Genomic DNA, 19,377 nt, shown 5'->3' with positions numbered 1-19,377 from the left:
ATCCGCGAGATGCCGACCTCTCGGGGCTTCCCTGCTTCCACCTGCAAAATCCATGCCCTGTGGACCTCCTTCAAGGCGAGAGCTGGGAACTGGTGCAGAAAAGCCCTTTCCCAGCAGAGCGTGTGTTCTCTGGGCCTTGACCTTGTGCGCTTTCGTGCCTGGGAGTGGGGTTGGGGGCTCTGGGAAGCCGGGGGCCTCTGCTGTCCACGCTCAGGAAGCCGTGGAGTCCATCCTCGCCAGGAGGATGGATGCCGGCAGGAAGTGAAAGAGTTAATGGTGGATCCTGCGTCCCTGGCTCCCTCCCCAGCTTTCCCAGGGAAAGGGCAGGAACTAGCGGCCTCCTCTTCAGAGGAAGGGGTGGGCAGGGACGCGAAGGGAGCTTGTTCCTCTGCAGTCACCTCCTGCACATTCAGTTCCACCGACTTCTGCAGACCAGCTGTTCAGAGCGAACCCAGAAGGCAGAGGGAGGCTTTCCAATAGGCGCAGAGGACGGAATGAATGTGGGATTCATTACAGGAATCTGGCAACACACAGAGCCTCACTTTCTCCCCTGAGATAGGAGGGGGGCAGGGTCCGAGGAGGAGGCCCTGGGCTGGAGCCAGAGGGTGGGGGTGTGAGGCCAGAGTCCCTTCCCTTCCCCCACAGCTGGGCCCCCGGGTGGGGCGGGGGGTGGGGGGGCCCTGCTTCCCTTTGCCTGGGGCTCGCCCTTCCCCTGAGAACCGCAGGCTGGAGTCACGTGCCGCTTCCCTCCGCTTCCCTCCCGCCGCCCCTGCCCTGCCGGGAGAGAATGGTTTGGCCCCTTTGGCCCCTGCCACCTACGGCCTCCTGTTTGGTTGCACTGGCCTCTCTCCATGGAGGCTGGGCCAGGCGTGGGCAAAAGCCACTTCCTGGCAGCCAGGCTGGGTCCTGGGGCGCCCCTGAAGGCCACCAGCACCCCTTTCCTGGCGCTGGGAGGACACTGGGGGAAAGGCCAGGGGCCACTATGTGGGACACGGCATAAAGAATGTCCCTGAGCGTTTCTCAGGCCTGGGGTGCCCCTGGGCTCCGGAAGCTTTGTCTGGGGTTGGTGAGCTGTTTGCTGGGGATGCAGAAGTCAGGGTGTCCACTTAGGATTAGCCTGACCCTGATCCTGCAGTTTCTGGAGGAGCAAACGAGAGGCAGAGTGACTTCCCCAAAGCCACACAGCCCAGCATTCCCTCTCTCTGTGCCTCCCCATGTGGCAGCTGCTGTCATACTGGGATTTAGACGCCTGATGCTGAAGTGTTTGGAAAGCAAGACGCCTGGGAGAGAGGTGAGGCCTGTGGTTTGGGGTGTCAGGAACCAGGCCTGGTTCCCGGGGGGTAGAACACTGACCCCTCACCCACATCCTCCACCCCAATCCCCTGGGACCTCTCTGCCACGAAGCTGGAGTGACCTGGGCTCGGGGATCCTAAATTCGTCTCTCTGCACACAAGACTGCCTTCATGTGACCAGCTCTTCCTGGTGAGGAAAGGGGGCTCTCTGTGCTCGAGAGGGTCCCACAGTGAGGTTGGAGGAAGCTGGCACCCTGGGAGCTGGCGGCTGACTGCACTGGCCTCCTCTGCCCTGGTAAAGGAGGGGGCCATGACGAGCCGGCTGCGCCATCCGGTCTGTTACCCTTCCGTGGCAGCCTGGTGCCGTGCTGGGAGAGCCCAGATGAACCCCAGTGTTGTCCTGGAAGAATCACTGTTCAAGAGCTGAGGATGGAATTTCTGGGAAGGGCCTTCTGTTGCCTGCCCCACCCCCAACCCCCGGTCCCTCTTAGGCAGCCATCTCCAACCTTTTTGGCACCACGAACCAGTTTCGTGGAAGACAGTCTTCCCATGGTCTTGGGTTGGGGGATGGTTTGGGTCTCACCCACCACTCAGCTCCTGCTGGGCTGCCTGGTTCCTGACAGGCCATGGGCTGGCACCCAAGGGTTGGGGACACATTATCCCATTTTACAGATGTGGATAACTGATTCCCTCAGCTACCAAGTAGTGGGACCAGGATTTGAACCCAAGCAGGCAGTCTCCTGGGCCTGTGATTCCACCCTTTGTCTCCCTCCAGGACCTGGGTTAGTTGAGTCAGCAGAAAGATGACTCCCAAAGACGGCCATGTCCTAATCCCCAGACCGTGTGACTACGTCAGCCCACAAGGCAAAGGGGAATCGAGGTTGCTGATCAGCTGGCCCTAAAGTAGCGAGATTATCCTGGATAATCTGGAGGGATGATCCTGGATAATCCACACAGAGCCAGTGTAATCACAAGGGTCCTTAGAAGTAGGGGAAGGAGGCAGGCGAGTCAGCATCAGTGATGGGATGTGGGGAGATTCCACAGGCCATGCCGGCTGTAAAGTTGCCGGGGGGGTGGGGAGGCCAGGAGCCCAGCAATGCAGTGGCCTCTGGAAGTTGGGACAGGTGGTCAAAGGGATTCTCCCCCGAGCCTCTGGAGGGCACCAGCCTTTGGTTTTAGCTCAGCAACTTTGTGTTGGACTTCTGACTCCAGAACTATAAGAGGACACGCTGCGCTGTTCCGAGTTTCCGTGCTGTGTGACTTGTTAGGGCAGCAATGGGAAGCGAAGACAGGAAGTGGTGGTCCTCTTCTGGAAGAATTCAGGAGGAATTCCATCTGTATCCTGAACCCTGGGGGTTCTGGGCTCCCCTAGACACTCCCAGCCCTAGAGTCCACAGGACACTCCCCACCCCGGGCCGGGCAGGAAAGAAAACAGTTGTGAAACTCTTTCCCACTTTCACAAGTGAAGGCAAGGCTGTGGGCCGATGTTCCTGTCTCCTTTTTGTGACCTTTTCCCCCCCTAGACTTAGAATTCTGTAGCTGAAAGAGACTGTGGGTTCATCAGCTTATTTGCAATGAAGAAGAAAGCTGAGGCCCAGAGAAGTGAGCCTGCATGGCTAGGGCATGCCTGGTGGTGGTGGTGGGTGGAAGGCTAGTGGGTGGGGACTGCCAGGGAGCAAAGCAGATTGGCTGTGTGTGTTTGGGGTGGGAGGTGGGCTCTGGGGAGCTGGAGGAGCAGCTGCCTCACAGCCCTAGAACCTGGGGACCACAGGATGCCCCGGCTTGGGGACTGTGGCCTGAGATGAGGTAGGGAAGTGCCAGGTGCGCTGCCTTAGGTGGAGACCTCCTTTGCATATGCTGCCAGCCTGCCTGGGGCTCTCAGAGACCTTGGTGGGTCAGATTGCAAACTGTGCTTTCCGTCATCAGCACCCAGAGCCAGCAGCTCGCAAGAGTTAGGCTCCTGCTTCTGGCCGTGAAATGTCATTTTCTGAGCTGCGTGGGGACCAAATGAATGAATCTCTACCTCCTGACCACTGTGATCGTTCTATCCTGGGGTCTGGAGAAACAGCCTGGATGACACGAAGTGATAGTCTTCCAGCCTCATCAGCTTGCCCCTCCGCAGCTCACACCTCTCGTGGCATCCCGAATGGTTTCGCTGAGGCTCACCCGAGGCTTGCTGCCAGCTCTATTGCCTGCCAGGCCCTTGGCCTGGAAGGTCTGCTTTTCCACAGGGGTGGGACCCCTTCTAGGTTTCTCTAAGAACAGCCTCAGTGGCGTGTTCGCTGGCCCTTGCTACACGGTGCCGGATCCCTTAGCTTTGTCCTGAGGCCGGGACCTGGGCAGGCAGGGCCTCTGTCGGTAAGGCTTAGCCCCTTCCCCGTACCTGACAAGGTGCTTGCATGCTCCACGTGTGTACAGGAGATGAAGGAATGAACAGACACGTCGTGAAACCATCCAGTTCCCATTTCTAACTGGTACATCATGTGTAGCATTTCACATTTTGAATATACCTTTTTTGGTGTGTGAAAGATTAAATTGGTTTTGTTACACAGTTCACGAGTAGGCAACACCTCCTTTAGCAACTAGAAGGGAGCTCCTTTGAATGTACTTAAAATATTTTCTCTATTTTGAAATAATCTTCGACTCGCCAGAGATCACAAAAGTCATAGTAGAGAGTGCCAGTGTACCCTTTGCCAGCTTCTCCCCTAATGACCTGTCACAGTATGAATCAAAACCAGGAAGCTGGCAGGAGTACAAGGATGTTAACTCAGCTACAGACTTGACTCTGCTCTCGCCAGTTTTACAGGTGAAATGTCCCTTTTGGGGGCATTGTGGTTCTTTGAAGTGAGACTTAACACGTACATAGGTTCATGCAGTCACCACCAGAATCAGGAAACAGAAATGCTGCATCAGCAGTGAGGGTTTCGCCTGGTTTTGAATTGTATCTGAATTGTTGTTCAGTTGCTAAGTTGCATCCGACTCTGCAACCCCAAGGACTGCAACCCGCTAGGCTCTTGTGTCCACAGTCTCCCAGAGTTTGCTCAAATTCATGTCCATTGAGTCATTACCATGTTACCATGTAGCATACTTTCATTTTTGGCTTCTTCCACTGAATATTATGTTTGCAGGATTTATTCTTTTTTTTTTTAATGTGCTTTTAAAAGCGAAATTTCCCAGAAGACCTTTTGGATCCACCATTAAGGTTTTACAAGCACAGATACATGAAAGTCATCGGTAATCCAGACTCTTCGCATCCATCAACAGTTTCTGCTGATTCTTCTCTGTGCTTCCGCTGGGGAGCTGGCAGATGCTGCCTGCCTGTGGGCTGTCTTCCCCACTCCCATGCCCGAGAAAAGGCGGGGGGCAGTGCTATGGAGCGTCTGCCTGGGTGCCAGGCTCAGCGCCAGTCTGTACACATGCCATCTTTTTCCTTTTCATTCTCCTTGAATTCCAGTGAACCCCTTCCCCCTTTTGACAGATGAGAAAAATCACTCTCAAGAGATAAAGAAATTTACACACACACACACACCCCATCGTTCAGCTGATAGGTGGTGGTGTCAGATTTGGACACCCTTCTGACCTCAAAGCCTGAGTTTCCTGGATGAAATGAAAACTTGGGTGGCTTGGACCACTGGCCCCTGGGCCAGGAGGGTCAGGCACAGGGGTTCCCCAGGTTTGTGGGGCGAGCTGGGAAGGATCAGTGTCCCCCCTCCCCAACCCCAGTCTGTGTAAATAGCCGGAGGTCATGTGCCCACTGCTTCACAGCCTTGAATTTCCTGAGCTTCCAGGTCTGGGAGGAGAGAAAGGAGGAGAGGAAAGAGCTGGGCTGGGCTGGTTTGGGCCCAATTCCCAATTAAACAAGCCGCTTAGTTTCCCATGAGTGGCAGTGTTACCTGCCCCCGGTCTTCGCTAAAGGGGAGAGGGGTCTCAGGCATCCCCAACTAAAGTGGGCCTGGGGCTGACAGAACCTCACATCAGGCATCTTAAGGAGCTGCAAAAGCCTTCAACCCTCACACCCAACTGAGGGCTCCACCCCAGAGGGGAAAACAAGGCTTCTTGGGCTGGGGCGTTTTCTGCCAGGTCATGAAAATAGGCCCGGAGTCGCCAGCTCCTCTTGGTTAGAGGCTTTCTGTGGTTTTCAGAGTACTTTGACATGGTTAGTTCAAAGCACCCTCCCCAAAATGCCGCAAGGAGGGCAGGAGGTTTGAGGCACCTCCTCTCGAGCAGCCAAACAGCAGGTGGGTTCACCACCCTTGGGCTGAGGTGGGTGAGCAGAGGCTCAGGAGGTGAGCGGAGGCTCAGGAGGTGATGCCTCGTCTTGGACGCCACCTGGCCAGTGAGCCACACACAGACTCGGGGCTTTGCTTCCCCAGGGCCTGCGAAGACTGCTTGCATTTAACAACAGCAACAAAAACACTCACCCTGGGACTTTCCTAGCAGTCCAGTGGTTAAGACTCTGAGCTTCCAATGCAGGGGGAACAGGTTTGACCCCTGGTTGGCTGCTAAGATCCTACACGCTGAGCGGTGAAACCAAAAGTTTAAAAAAAAGAAAAAGGAAATAAATTGTAAAATAAATAAATAAAAATTAAACATTATTAAAAAGAAAACAAAAACCATGCACCATCTCTGTGAACACAGCACCTGAGCGCCTCCATGCAGCCTGAGAAGCAAAGCTTTGCCAGTCTTCTTTCCTTCCTCTCACCAGACTCAACCTGCGTTCGTATCTATTTATCGTTCCCGTGTTTACTTAGAACTTTGGCTGGGCAGCTCTGTTTCTCCCAGTGTTACATGCTAGTGTTTTACATGTTGCAGAACAGCATACCCAGCTTGTTCTGTGTCAGCAGCCTCTGTTTGTGATGAGGTGACCTGTACCAATGCCTGGGGCTTCCTGGGTGGCTCGGTGGTAAAGAATCTGTGGGTTTGGTCCCTGGGTTGGGAAGATCCCCTGGAGGAGGGCATGGTGACCCCCTCCAGTATTCTTGCCTGGAGAACGCCAGAAAAGCCTGGTAGGCTACAGTCCATAGGGTCGCAAAGAGTCCAACATGACTGAAGCGACTTCACACACACACACAAGTATTGGGGAGGGAAAACTTTTCCTCTGCCTTCTTAGCTTCTGTCTTTTGACGGTCTGCAGACTAACCCAGGAGCCACATTAGTAAGAGAAGACAGACCTAAGCACATAAGTAAGGGATTTCACAGAGAAAATGTGACTCAAAGGGGCTTTAGGATTTAGGGTTTATATACACACCTTCATAGTAGGGGAGGAGGAGAAAGGCCCTTACTGGAAAACAAAGGACTCTGGAAAGATAAATGGACCCTTAGGAGGAGAGATGAGAACTAGGGTGGTTTTGTGGCAGTATCTGTAGGTGTGGTTTGCAGATGCAGGAGAGGTGGACTCCATCCCTGGGTCGGGAAGATCCCCTGGAGGAGGGCATGGCAACCTGCTCCAGGATTCTTGCCTGGAGAATCCCCATGGACAGAGGAGCTTGGCAGGCTACCGTCCATGGGGTCGCAAAGAGTCGGACACGACTGAAGGGACTTAATACACACACAGGGAGGGAAGACTTTTCCTCTACCCTCTTAGCTTCAGTCTTTCTGTTGTTCAGTTGCTCAGCCGCGAGAACTCTTTACAACCCCTTGATCCGTAGCACACCGGGCTTCCCTGTCTTTCACCATTTCCTGGAGCTTGCCCAAACTCATATCCATTGAGTCAGTGAGGCCATCCAACCATCTCGTCCTCTTTTGTCCCTTTCTCCTCCGGCCTTCGATCTTTTCCAGCATCAGATCAGATCAGTCACTCAGTCGTGTCCGACTCTTTGCAACCCCATTAATCGCAGCACGCCAGGCCTCCCTGTCCATCACCAACTCCCAGAGTTCACTCAGACTCACATCCTTCGAGTCAGTGATGCCATCCAGCCATCTCATCCTCTGTCATCCCCTTCTCCTCTTGCCCCCAATCCCTCCCAGCATCAGAGTCTTTTCCAATGAGTCAGCTCTTCGCATGAGGTGGCCAAAGAGTTTCAGCTTTAGCATCATTTCTTCCAAAGCAATCCCAGGGCTGAACTCCTTCAGAATGGACTGGTTGGATCTCCTTGTAGTCCAAGGGACTCTCAAGAGTCTTCTCCAACACCACACAGTTCAAAAGCATCAATTCTTCGGCATTCAGCCTTCTTCACAGTCCAACTCTCACATCCATACATGACCACAGGAAAAACCATAGCCTTGACTAGACGAACCTTTGTTGGCAAAGTAATGTCTCTGCTTCTGAATATGCTATCTAGGTTGGTCATAACTTTCCTTCTAAGGAGTAAGCGTCTTTTAATTTCATGGCTGTAGTCACCATCTGCAGTGATTTTGGAGCCCCCAAAAATAAAGTCTGATACTGTTTCCACTGTTTCCCCATCTATTTCCCATGAAGTGATGGGACCAGATGCCATGATCTTCGTTTTCTGAATGTTGAGCTTTAAGCCAATTTTTTCACTCTCCACTTTCACTTTCATCAAGAGGCTTTTGAGTTCCTCTTCACTTTCTGCATATCTGAGGTTATTGATATTTCTCCCGGCAATCTTGATTCCAGCTTGTGTTTCTTCCAGTCCAGCGTTTCTCATGATGTACTCTGCATATAAGTTAAATAAACAGGGTGACAATATACAGCCTTGATGTACTCCTTTTCCTATTTGGAACCAGCATCAGGGTCTTTATAATGAATTGGCGTTTTGCATCAGGTGGCCAAAGTATTGGGGCTTCAGCTTCATTATCAGTCGTTACAATGAATATTCAGGACTGATCTCCTTTAGAATGGACTGGTTGGATCTCCTTGCAGTCCAAGAGACTCTCAAGAGTCTTCTCCAACACCACAGTTCAAAAGCATCAATTCTTCGGCACTCAGCCTTCTTTATGGTCCAGCTCTTAGACCCATACATGACTACTGGAACAACCATAGCTTTGACTATATGGACCTTTGTTGGCAAAATAATGTCTCTCCTTCAGTCTTTTGGGGGTCTGCAAACTAAACCAAGAGCCATACCAGTAAGAGAAAAGATAGACGTAAGCACATAAGTAAGGGATTTCACAGGAAAATGTTACTCAAAGGGTCTTTAGGATTTAGGGCTTATATACACACCTTCTTAATAGGAAAAGGGAAGGCGGAGAAGGACACTTACTGGAGAACAAAGGACTCTGGAAAGATAAATGGACCCTTAAGCGGGGATATGAGAGCTAGGATGGTTTTGTGGCACAGTATCTGTAGGTGTGGTGTGCAGACTTCTTGTCTGCAATAGTCAGTCTTCCGGGCTTGCTCAGAGGAGCAGACTGCTGACAACTGAGTTCTTCCAGAAGGTTCTGTTCTTAGGCAGATGAGACTTCAGGGACTCAAATGCCGTCTGTCCCAAGTCCTGTGCCACAGTAGTGTATCCTGGACACCTTTCCAAGTGTCCTTCTCTGGTTCTCTTCCAAGTCCCAGCCAGACAGTGGGCAATGTGGAGGCCCTTTATAAAAAGGCCCCGTGTTGCCCATGGAATTGCCAAGAGCCCCTCTGGCCCTCCTGGAAAAGGAAGTGGCAACCCACTCCAGTATTCTTGCCTGGAAAATTCCATAGACAGAGGATCCTGGCGGGCTACAGTCCATGGGGTCTCAAAGAGTCAGCCACGACAGCACTTTAGCACCTCGGGCCCTGCACCCACTGTGGGAACTGCTGACACTCCCACCCCACCCCTGGCTTTCCTGGTGACCCGGATGGTAAAGAATCTGCTTGCAATGCAGGAGAACTGGGTTTGACCCCTGGGTTGGAAAGATCTGGAGAAGGGAATGGCTACGCACCCCAGTGTTCTTGCCTGGAGAATTCTGTGAACTGAGGAGCCTGGCGGGCTACAGTCCCTGGGGCCACAAAGAGTCGACTGAGCAACTCACACTTCACCCCCACCCCACTCACCCCCTGTGTGTCTCTTGGACACACCTAGCTTAAGTTCAAATGTTATCAGCATCTTGCCAAATCTCAAGGGTACTGTATGTGTCTGTCAGTGCTAACCAGCTACTCTCAACCCAGGCTGTCCGTTGGAATCTCCTGAGAAATGTTTAACCAACGCCTAGATTAGTTAAATCAGAATCGCTGGGGACGGGGCCTGGGAATCTGTATTTCCCTGAAGCTCCCCTTAGGTTTGAGAACCTCTGAGCAGAAGCCAAATAAACATCCTGCTCTTTCTACTTGCTTGTCCCCTTACTTCCCAGTTCTAGACCCTCACTCCCGCCTCTAAATACCAAATTGTGTATTGCTGGACTGAAACAATTTACCATCTTAGCTGCTTAAGCTTTTGTTTTGCTCCTAATTTCAGTGGAGGATTAGGAAGTCTAGAGTGTCGCTCGTAACGCCGGTCTGGAGCGCCCCCACCTGGAGGTCTTCCCTCTTGACACCACCCCCCACCCCCACCCCACCCCTGAGAGAGAGCTCTCCAGTACCGACAGGCTGGGTTTCTGTTTGAAATCAGTGCGGGATTGGCTCCTTTTGTTGCTGGGAGTTCGGGATTTTGGAAGGAGGATGGAGTAGTGGGGTTGGAAGTGTGCCTGGGGCTACTGCTCAGCTACAAAGTATCCATCCCAACCAGAATAATAGAGTTGGCTGCGAGTGAGAGTTAAGATTATCATCAAATAATTTCTGACACATTGTTGATGTAATGATAGCTTTTCAAGAGGAAAAAGGAATGTGTATTAAAGGTGCCTGCCAGGGGAAGAGGCAACCTGACAGTGAGGCTGGGAGGAGTGCTTCTTAGAAAGGAGGAAATGGGGCCTTCCGGCCGCGGAGTTCCACAAACATTTACAGGGGCCGCTACCCAGGAGCCGGGGAAAAAGGTGAGTGAGTCAGCCAGACAAGTGCTCCAGGTCAGGATGTGAGGTGGGAAACACGAAAGCGGGCAGGGGTGATCCTAGCTGATGGAACACCTGGAGGGCTTCCTGGAAGTGGTGACTTTTACCAGGGGATTTTAGGTATGGTTTGGGAGACTATGGGGCCCAGGTGAAGAGCGTAGGGGCCCTTAGAACACAAGCATGCCTAGAGGTGTGGCTGAGTCCGACGGCGGTCAGGACCAGAGGCAGCAGCCTGGGGGGGTGTGGCTGAAGCTGGTGACAAAAGTAAGGCCAGCCTCTCCTGAGATGCGGGGAGAGGAGACTCCTGTGTCTTGGGGGACGAGGTGAGGAAGGTAGCTGGGAGAAGCGTCCTGCTAGGAGGGGTGGTTAATGCATGCCACGTACTGCCCCCCGAGATCAGTCGGCCATGAGGGTCGTTTCAAGAGGTCGTTTCTAATGGTGAAATGGGCAGAAGCCAGAGAGCAAAGGTTAAGAAGTGAGTGGGCGGTGAGAAGGTGGAAGCTGCAAGTGTAGACCAACTGTTAGGAGGTGAGGTCGGGTTGTTGAGAGAGGAAGCAAGCCTACAGTTGGAGGAGGGGGCGGGGCCAAAGGAAGTGGGGGTGGCCTTGTTTTTGAGATGAGGGGCAGCCTGAATGTTCTAGGTCAAGTTGAAAGGGACCTGGGAAAAACACAGATATCAACCCAAGGTGAAAACCAGCCCCTGCAAGCGTTGCTCTACTGCAGAGAGAGCAGAAACTGAGCTAGGGTCCCCTCCCTCCCCCGTGCATGCCGGGGCTTTTGCCCTGGGGCTGTGGGGTCCTCCCCTACCCCAGGAATGAAGGGGGGGGTTTGCGCGTGGGGCAGCACCTCCTGAGGTCGGCCTGCCTCTGGGCACCTGGGCCCCCCATCCCTGGGGGCATGTGGCTGCTTATGCTCCTGGCTCACTTCAGCCCCCAGCCCCACACTTCTAACCCGCCCAGCCCTTCCCCTGTCCTCCTGGGTGTGTGTGGGGGTGTGGAGCGCAGCGACCTGCCCGCAGAAGAGGGGGAGGGATATTTTTCTTGGCCTTTGATGGAAAGCATCTGCTGCATCCCATGGGGGTTTGCCCAGGGTGGGTTGGAAGGGAGTTGGCAGGAGGGCTGAGCTGTGTGCTCGCCACCAGGCTTTTGGGCTTGGCAGGAGGACCGTTTGGGACCTGGGAACTGGGGTGGGGGTGGTGCGTGTGTGCATGAGTGCGTGAGAGAGGGAGGGAAGGAGGGCACTGTGTAACCGCTTCCTTCTCTCCCGCTGCTGCTGCACGCTGGCTCCACATGAGTGGCCCCACTCTGCAGGGCGGGTGCCTCCCCCACAGGATGCTGTGCTCTTCACCCAGTCGGCCTGGCTGGAGGTGGAAGCCTCAACGTGTCCCTTTGTGGCTTCCAGAGTGGGACCCTCCCGCTGGACAGCCGATCAGTGCAGCTGCCCCCGGTGACCTTCCCCACGGCGTTCCCGATGGTGGGGTCTGCTCATGGACATGTGCAAACAGCCCACAGCACCCTTGTCGAGTTGTCAAGGACACCATGGGGCAGCCCACGCCCCCTCCGCCCGACTGCACATCAGCTGGAACCTGGCGAGGGGGGTATCTTTAGCTTTCCGTGGATGAGTCCGACTCTCTCTCCCAAACCCCGACTAATATCCTGTAGGTCTGGGAAGGGTCTGGCTCACAGGTGCGTGGCCTGGAACAAGTTCCCATCCCACTCTGAGAGTTTGTGTCTTCATCTCTCCAGAAAGCTCCTAAACTTACACGGGTCGAGTTGCAGACTGCGGGGCTGCTGTCCCGACTTACCGCACACTCAATGGCTTCAAACAACAGAAATGTATTCTTCTTACAGTTCTGGCAGTCAGAAGTCTGAAATCAGGGGCACTGGGTGGGGCTGGCTCTGTCTGGAGGCTCCAGGGGGAGAAGCCGTCCTTCCTTCACCTTCTGGTGGCTGCCTGCGCCCTTGGCTTGTGGCCACACCACTCCACTCTCTGCCTCCGTCATCACACAGTCATCTTCCCTATATTCTTCAAGTTGCTCTCTGCAAACCTCTCTTAAGGACCCTCATGATTACGTTCGGGGCCCAGCCACAGAATTGGGAGAGCCTCTGCATCTCACAGACCCTCATCTCTGCAGTCGGCCCTGCCGTGTAAGATCACATTCAGAGGTTCCGGGAAGATGGGGCATGATACAGTCTCCCCCAGGGCTCCCGATTTGTCTTGGGGCCCTCTGGCTTTAAGATATACAACAAGAAAACAAACTGGCTCCAGTGAAAGGAGGACACGTTAAATTCTTTTTTATTGACCATCCGCACATAGAGCTTGTTGTGCAGCCGTCGCTGCTGTCTACTTCCAGCATATTTCCTCACCTCAGTGGAAACCCAAGATCCATGAAGCATCACTGCCCAGCCACAGCTGCCCCCGCCTCGGCGACCGCTGCTTTCTTTATAGATTGTTTTTTAATCAGTGCAGTTCTGGGTACTTTGAAGTTAGTAACCAGAAGTGTGTTGAGGTACTTATTGGATGCAAGGGAGGCCAGTGCCTGGGTGTCTTGAGTGGGAGGAGCAGTTGAGGGAGCTTGGGTGTCCAGAAGGGTTCCTGGCTCCAGGCTGCCAAGGAAGCTTAAACAGCCCAACTCATTCTTTTTTTTTTTTTTAATTATTTACTTATTTTTGGCTGTGATGGGTCTTCATCGCTGCGTGCGGTCTTTCTCTAGTCGCGACGAGCGGGGACTACTCCTCGTTGCAGTGCTTGGGCTTCTCATTGCAGTGGCTTCTCTTGTTGCAGGGCACACAGGCTCTCGAGCACGTGGGCTCAGTTGCAGCTCCCAAGATCTAGAGCACTGGTTCAGTAGCTGAGGCGCACGGGCTTAGTTGCTCTGTGGCATGTGGGATCTTCCCGGACTAGGGATCGAACCCATGTCTCATGCAATTGGCAGGTGAACTCTTTACCACCCAGCCACCAGGGAAGCCCCATTGCCTTTGAGTCAGGGGTTCATCCTGGCCTGAGCAACCGTGAGCCAGGTAGGCAAGGGAAGCCCAGAAAGGGATGTGTGGCAGTCACAGAAAACTGTCTGACCGATACTTAGCGCACATTTGGCAAAGCGATTTCTTAGGAGAAGCTCTGCTGTGTCTGACGGTGGAAGCTGAGAATCATGTCCCCTTGTGCTGTGCTTAGTCACTCAGTTGTGTCTGACTCTCTGTGACCCCCTGGACTGTAGCCCACCAGGCTCCTCTGTCCATGGGATTCTCCAGGCAAGAATACTGGAGTGGGTTACCATGCCCTCCTCCAGGGGATTTTCCCAACCCAGGGATTGAACCCAGGCCCCCCGCACTGCAGGTGGATTCTTTACCATCTGAGCCACCAGGGAAGCCCGCATGTCCCTCTATGTCCCCAGAAACGGGACACTGTCACGTAGGGATCAGTGGCATCAATAGAGGCCTCGGCATCTCACAGTAGATGCTGTGGTGTGTCTTGTATCACCCCCAGGGTGGCTCCATATGTGGTGTGAAAAATGATCCGGATAAACCTCTCTCTAAGGGTCTGTTGTCACCTCAGGGTGAAACTGAGAATATAGAGAGCTGTGCTGTCCAGGACAGTAGCCCCGGTCACCTGTGGCTACTGACCACCTGAAATGTGAACAGTCCAAATCGAGAGGTTCCATAGTTATAAAACACACACTGGAGACCTCCCTGGTGGTCCAGTGGTTGAGACTCCACGCTTCCAAGTGCAGGGGGCGTGGGTTTGATCCCTGGTCTGGGAACTAGATCCCACATGCCTTGTGGCCAAAAAACAAAATAAAACATTAACAATCTCAAAAGTGTTTATACTGGTCACATGTTGGGTGGATAATATCTTGGCTCTGTTAGGTTACATAAAATGCATTAACATTAATGTTACCTGTTTCTTCTTATATTTTTTACTGTGGCTACTAGAAACGTTAAAATCACGTCTGTGGCTGGGCTGTCTGTGGCCGGCCTTCGGTTTCCACTGGAGGATTGGACGGGCAGCTGCCCAGGTGTCAGGCCGCTCTCCCTGGATGCCGAGTGTGTCCTGAGCGGCGGTGAACTGTGAGCAGTGCCGGGCGGCAGATGTTCTGTGTTGGAGAAGCCCCTGGACTGGGGGGCTTGGTGGGCACAAGAATACCCTCTTCTGTGCTCTGGGGGCCCTGGTCAGTGACAAGTGAGGAAAAGTTGTAAGAGGAGCCTGGCATGTGTACAAAGTACCCAGGCTGCCTCCTGGACCCATGATATGGGGGTCGGGGGTAGACGGCAGGCAGGGTGAGGGATAAGCTTGGAGAGCAGTGGTGGGCGCCCAGGAGGGGTAGTGGGCCCTGGGAGTGGACTCTGGGGCCAGAAAACTGGGGGACACAGCGAGGCCAGAGGCTGGAAGGAGGCTTCGAGGGGAGTGCTGCGGGACCAGGAGGCTGCCAGGGCAGGCGTGGAGTGCAGGCTTCATGTTAATTAACCCTGACGCCTGGCTTGGCCTCCCTTGTTGCTGGTTCCTGGACCTGCTTTTTAGGTCCCAGCCAAGTAGGCAGAAAAGTCAACTCTGGAAAAGACCCAGATGCTGGGAAAGATTGAAGGCAGGAGGAGAAGGGGGCGGCAGAGGATGAGATGGTTGGATGGCATCACCAACTCAATGAACATGAGTTTGAGCAAGCTCCAGGAGATAGTGAGGGACAGGAAAGCCTGGTGTGCTGCAGTCCATTGGGTCACAGGGAGTTGGACACTGAGCAACTGAACAAGTGGGCAGGGGTGTCAGGAGGGGCTGGGCCCTTGCAACTGTCTGGAAATCACCTTCTTGGAGGAAAAGGATTTGTATTTGGGGAGCGGCTGCCTTTCCTGTTTCTGGACACACACGTGTCTCACTTTAATTCTTGCAGCTGGAGTTGATCCTGCCCATTTTACAGATGGGGAAGATCCAGGCCAGCAGATGTTGAGTAATAAGTCAAAGATGGTTCGAGGGAAGGGGCCTCCATCTGATGTTGACTCTGAGGCCCGTGCCTGGGATCCACTACGGCCTCCCTCCCAGTGAGATGCGAAGAAGGGCTCCGGACATGCATTTCCTCCCACTGGGCACTCCCCTAGCTCTGGCCAAGTGCCTGGAGACCGGGGTCAGCAGCTCTGCATGGCCACTCCATGTCGGAGTTGGAAGGGGTTTGCAGCACAGGCCCCTGAAGCCTTTGTGGCAAACCCCCAGACCTCAGAGGCCACTGGGGGGCAAGTTGGCCGTCAGGGGTAGGAGTGGCTGCTGCTGGGAAGGGCTGGCTGCTGAGGGACGTGGTCGGCCTACCCCTGTGGCTGGTGGGGTGGGTGCCCCTGGGTCCTTGCCCACTAACCATGCGGGGGATCTGGGAAACCTGGGGTGTGGCCTGGCTCCTGAAGGCTGAGGTGGGGATCTTCCTTCTGGAGGCAGGAGGATGGACTGCCATTTTGCACTTGAACTAACCACACTCTGCCCTAGGAAGACCCCACACCAGCCCCCAGGAGCTGTCTCCTCCTGTGGGAGTGGGCCTGAGCCAAGTTGGCCCCGCCCATGCCTGGGAGTGACTCACTCCCTCGGGGGTCAGAGGTCGAGGCACAGGATGGATCTGGCTGATCCCAGGCGGCAGGCCCAGCCCCGGACAGGGACGCTCCCAAGCTCCCTCCTCTGGGGACCACCTAGCTCATCCCCTGAGGGGGTCTCAGCTCTTCCCCGGAGCCCGCAGGGAGGGGAGAGAGAGGAGGAGACTCCGTGAGTCATCCCCAGGCCCTGAGGGGCTGCAGAAGCCGGAGCGGGATCCGATAGTAATCTTCCGAGGCTCCAGGAAGAAGACCGAGCTCAGGGTGAGCTGGCCACTGCCGCCGCCTCCCCAGCCCCTGCCGGTTCCTCTCCGCTCCCTTCCCGGGTCATTTCCACCAGGGCACATACAGCGGGGCTGGCTCTGCTCCCACCCTCAGCTGCCGGGAAACCTGGACCTCCTGGGGAGGGTGGCCTGTCATCTGAGCTGCTGGGGTAGGGGAGGGGGGTTCAGAACCAGATGGGGGCGGGGGAGGGGGGAGGTACACCTGGCAGAGAAGGAGCCAGGGCGGGGCAGCAGGGAGAGGGTGCCCGTGGGCAGCAGCAGGTTCTTGGCATCACCCGTCCCTCCACCCCAGCAGGACTGGGCGGAAGGGCAGCCTGGTCGTCTGTCCAGGTGAGCCTCTCGCCTTCTCTCTCTCCCTCTGGGGAACCATGTCACTTTTCCTTTTGGGGTGACTCAGGCTGGCTTGGGGAGTGGGCTTCTTAGCGTTCCTCGGGCACAGCTAACGCACCCGGGGTGGGGGTGGCTGCCGGGAGCGCCCCTTCTCTCCGCCTGCTCCCACCCCCACCCACTCCCTCCGCATCCCTCGCCCTGCCCCTTCGGAGCCGCTGCCCCGCCGAGCCTCCCTCTTCAGGGAGGCCGTCGCGGTCCCTCCCTACCTCTGCCCGCGCTCTGGGAGGCTCCTTGTTCCTCGGCCACAAAGCCCCTTTGATCCTCTGCTCGGCTCCGAGCCATGTGACCCGGTGGGCGGGCCGCGCGCGCAGGCGGCCGGCGCAGCCCGACTCAGCTGCTGGGTGAGTCCGCGCTCCCTTTGTTCCCTCCAGCCTCACTCGGCTCGCAGGGGGCTCTCAGGTGGTCTGGCCGCCGGGAAGCCCCCTCCCCCGCGCCCCAGGGCTGAGCAGGAACGGCGCCTCCCCGGAGCCCCCCCAGGCCCGGCCACCCCCTGCCCCCCACAGCCGGCGGGACAGCCCCCCTGGCCCCAGGAGCGGGACGGCGGGAAGTCGGTCCTCCACGCGGGGCCCAGATTTTCGGCCGCGGAGCAGAAGAGTACGGCTTTGTGTGTCACAGCCGAGGCTTTGTAAATATTTGGCCGGCTACCCGAGTGGTTAAATACGCCTCGGCCAGCAGTTTCTTGGAGCCCATTTCCCTTTCGCAAGGGGACTTCCCTCATATTCCTGGAGGGCCGGGAGGAGATGCTGGTGGGCCACCGCTGCCTCTTCAAACCGTCCCATGCAGATTGTCAACCGTTAGGGGTAGGCGGGTTAGCGGAGGACCGGCTGGAGATTAGTTTCAACAGGCGAATTGGAGACCTCGCAGACAGAATTGTGTTCCGGGGGAGTTTGTGCTGCAGCTTCTCTGGATTCCTGGGAGGTGTTTGGGACGTTCTCGATGTTCTGGGAGCGGACTGGGGAGGGGGCAGTAGAGGGTAGTGGGTTGGGGTGCTGGCATGCATGTGCTTTGCTAGAGGATGGGAAGGTGTCTGCCTCGCCATGCCCTGCCGGGGAGCAGCATCTCCAGGATGTGTCTTCCAAAGGGCTTTTCTAGCTGCGAGAAGTTGGGACCCTGGACCCGTAGCCCCCCGGACTCCAGTCCCGTAGCCGGGCCAGCATGTCCTCTCAGGCACCCAGACGAGGGGCAGGGGTGTGAGGTGCCGTGCAGGCAGGGCCATCTGCTCGGAAACTTCATCCCCCACGTCCCCTGGGGGTCGACTCGGCGCCCAGGCCGCTGCTCTTCATTCTCGTCTCCCTCTCTTTCCTCCGCCGTGAACTCTGCTGCATTTTTGTCCGAGGTTTTGGGAAGCATCTCTGCTCACCAAAGAGAAGTTTGAGATTCCTTTTCTGGAGAAAAATGTGCCACCCAGAAGCAGTCTATACGGCGGGTTTCTGGTCCATGCAGTGGGTTTCTTCCTGTGGGGACAGCGTCCTGGTTGGGATTCTGTTTGGATCCCGCTTTGGAAAGTCCTGCTGGGGAGAAGCGAAAAGAAGGCCCCTTTTTTCATAATGGTATGCTTCCAACCCTTCGTTCATTATTGTGTTGCCTTCAGACTTAGGGCCTGCATGGGTGTTTACATAAATGTCATTTCTCTTTGGCAACGGATAGGCTCCTTTTCAGGAACTAGAAAGAAGAACAAGTTTGTCTGACCATTTGGGAGCGGGAAGCTGGTGTCCACGTGAGGTCTCTTTGGAAAGGTGTCATGCCCGCCTGACTCTTCTCGGGTCTTCTCTGTGTTAGAACGTGGCTGGGAAAGGAGGCCTCTTCTGTGGCTAACCTCTTTTTACGCCCATCTCAGGGGACCTTTGTGGTCACTGACCCTTGTCCACCCCTCCTGGGCATCCCTGCTGCCCGCCTCCCATCATTTCCGGGTTGTGACATGTGCAGTACTATTGGGTCTACTGGTCTGTGTCTGTATTTCCATCAGGCTCTGCTCCTCGAGGCCGGCACTGTGACAGGGAAGACTGGCACATGGGGAGGACCTGCTGTGTGTGTGTGGGGTGGGGGGCCACCGGGCATTCTGTCCTGGAGGAGACAGAGCCCTGTTCTCCTGGGAAGGGGGCTGCCATGAGGCAGAACAACAGCCCATGCTGTCATTGGCCCCCACCAACACCAAGCCTTGAGGGGGCCCTTGGGGTTGTTCCCTGAGTGCCAGGTCCATCGCCCCAGGCCTCCAGGCTGGGGTTCACCAGGGCTTTCACCCCAGAAGCCCTGAACCCCTTAAGACAACCAGGATCCTGGGGCTGACTTACTTCCCCACCCCCTGCCTGCTTCCACAGCCACCCTGTGCTCTCCCCACTTCCTGCTGTGTCACCACCAGCCTCATCAGATAGGGCAGCTTTGCAAGAGGGAGGCGTCCTAGGGCTGAGATGCATTCGGCAGAAGGAGAGCACCCCCCTGCCCCAGCAGCGTGGAGCGGCGCTGGCTTCCTGTGGTGTCAGAGGTCTCTTAGGACGCCGGTCACCCCTACACAGTCACCCCCCCCACACGGCTCACTCCTGGCTGCCTTTCCCAGACTGCCGATGGCTCTGGGCTCCCTCCCTCTCCCGTTGGCCGGGTGTGTAGGAAGCAGGACTTTATTTCACCCTGTGAGGGTGAGGACAGACGCTTGCTGGCCCCTGAGGCCCTGGCCGGGGCCCTCTGCAGTGGTGGTCAGCCTTCCACACCTGCTGTGCCAGCCCCATCCCTCTTCTCGCCTGCCCCCAACCTTGGCTTAGGCCACAGATGCTTCAGGGATTGGAGCTGGGGTCCCAGCTCCCTTCAGCCGGGGTCTTGAGGAAGATGCTTCCAGCAGGCGTCATAGCCCTTGGCCAGGACTCCCCTCCCAGACTTCTGCCTGCCAGCACCAGGCTTGGGTTTGTTTGTTGAGTACCAGCCTGGTTCCTGGGACAGGTAGGGACCTGTTCTCAGCAGCTCAGTGAAGCCTCCTGACGCCTTCCCAGGAGCGCCCCT

At 55.7% G+C, this 19,377-nt stretch overlaps 1 protein-coding gene across 10 annotated transcripts in view; it reads left to right on the top strand.

Annotated features, from left to right (window-relative positions):
- Positions 1-19,377, top strand: part of SEPTIN9 (septin 9) — a 179,486-nt gene that overhangs the window by 125,920 nt on the left and 34,189 nt on the right. Inside the window, exons 1-2 of one of the 10 annotated variants that reach the window (XM_010816602.3) lie at positions 4,456-15,976; positions 16,292-16,326. The exons of 7 other annotated variants lie outside the window; for them this stretch is intronic. The gene's annotated coding sequence lies outside the window, so the exon portion shown is untranslated. Of the gene's footprint in view, positions 1-4,455; positions 15,977-16,291; positions 16,327-16,693; positions 16,728-19,377 lie in introns of those variants that run through there. 2 more of the 10 variants (XM_010816603.4, XM_005221300.3) reach the window with 2 other exon arrangements.

Source organism: Bos taurus, chromosome 19 (genome assembly GCF_002263795.3).
Source record: "Bos taurus isolate L1 Dominette 01449 registration number 42190680 breed Hereford chromosome 19, ARS-UCD2.0, whole genome shotgun sequence".
Classification (NCBI taxonomy): Eukaryota; Metazoa; Chordata; class Mammalia; order Artiodactyla; family Bovidae; genus Bos; species Bos taurus.
This window is presented reverse-complemented; position numbering and strand designations above follow the sequence as displayed.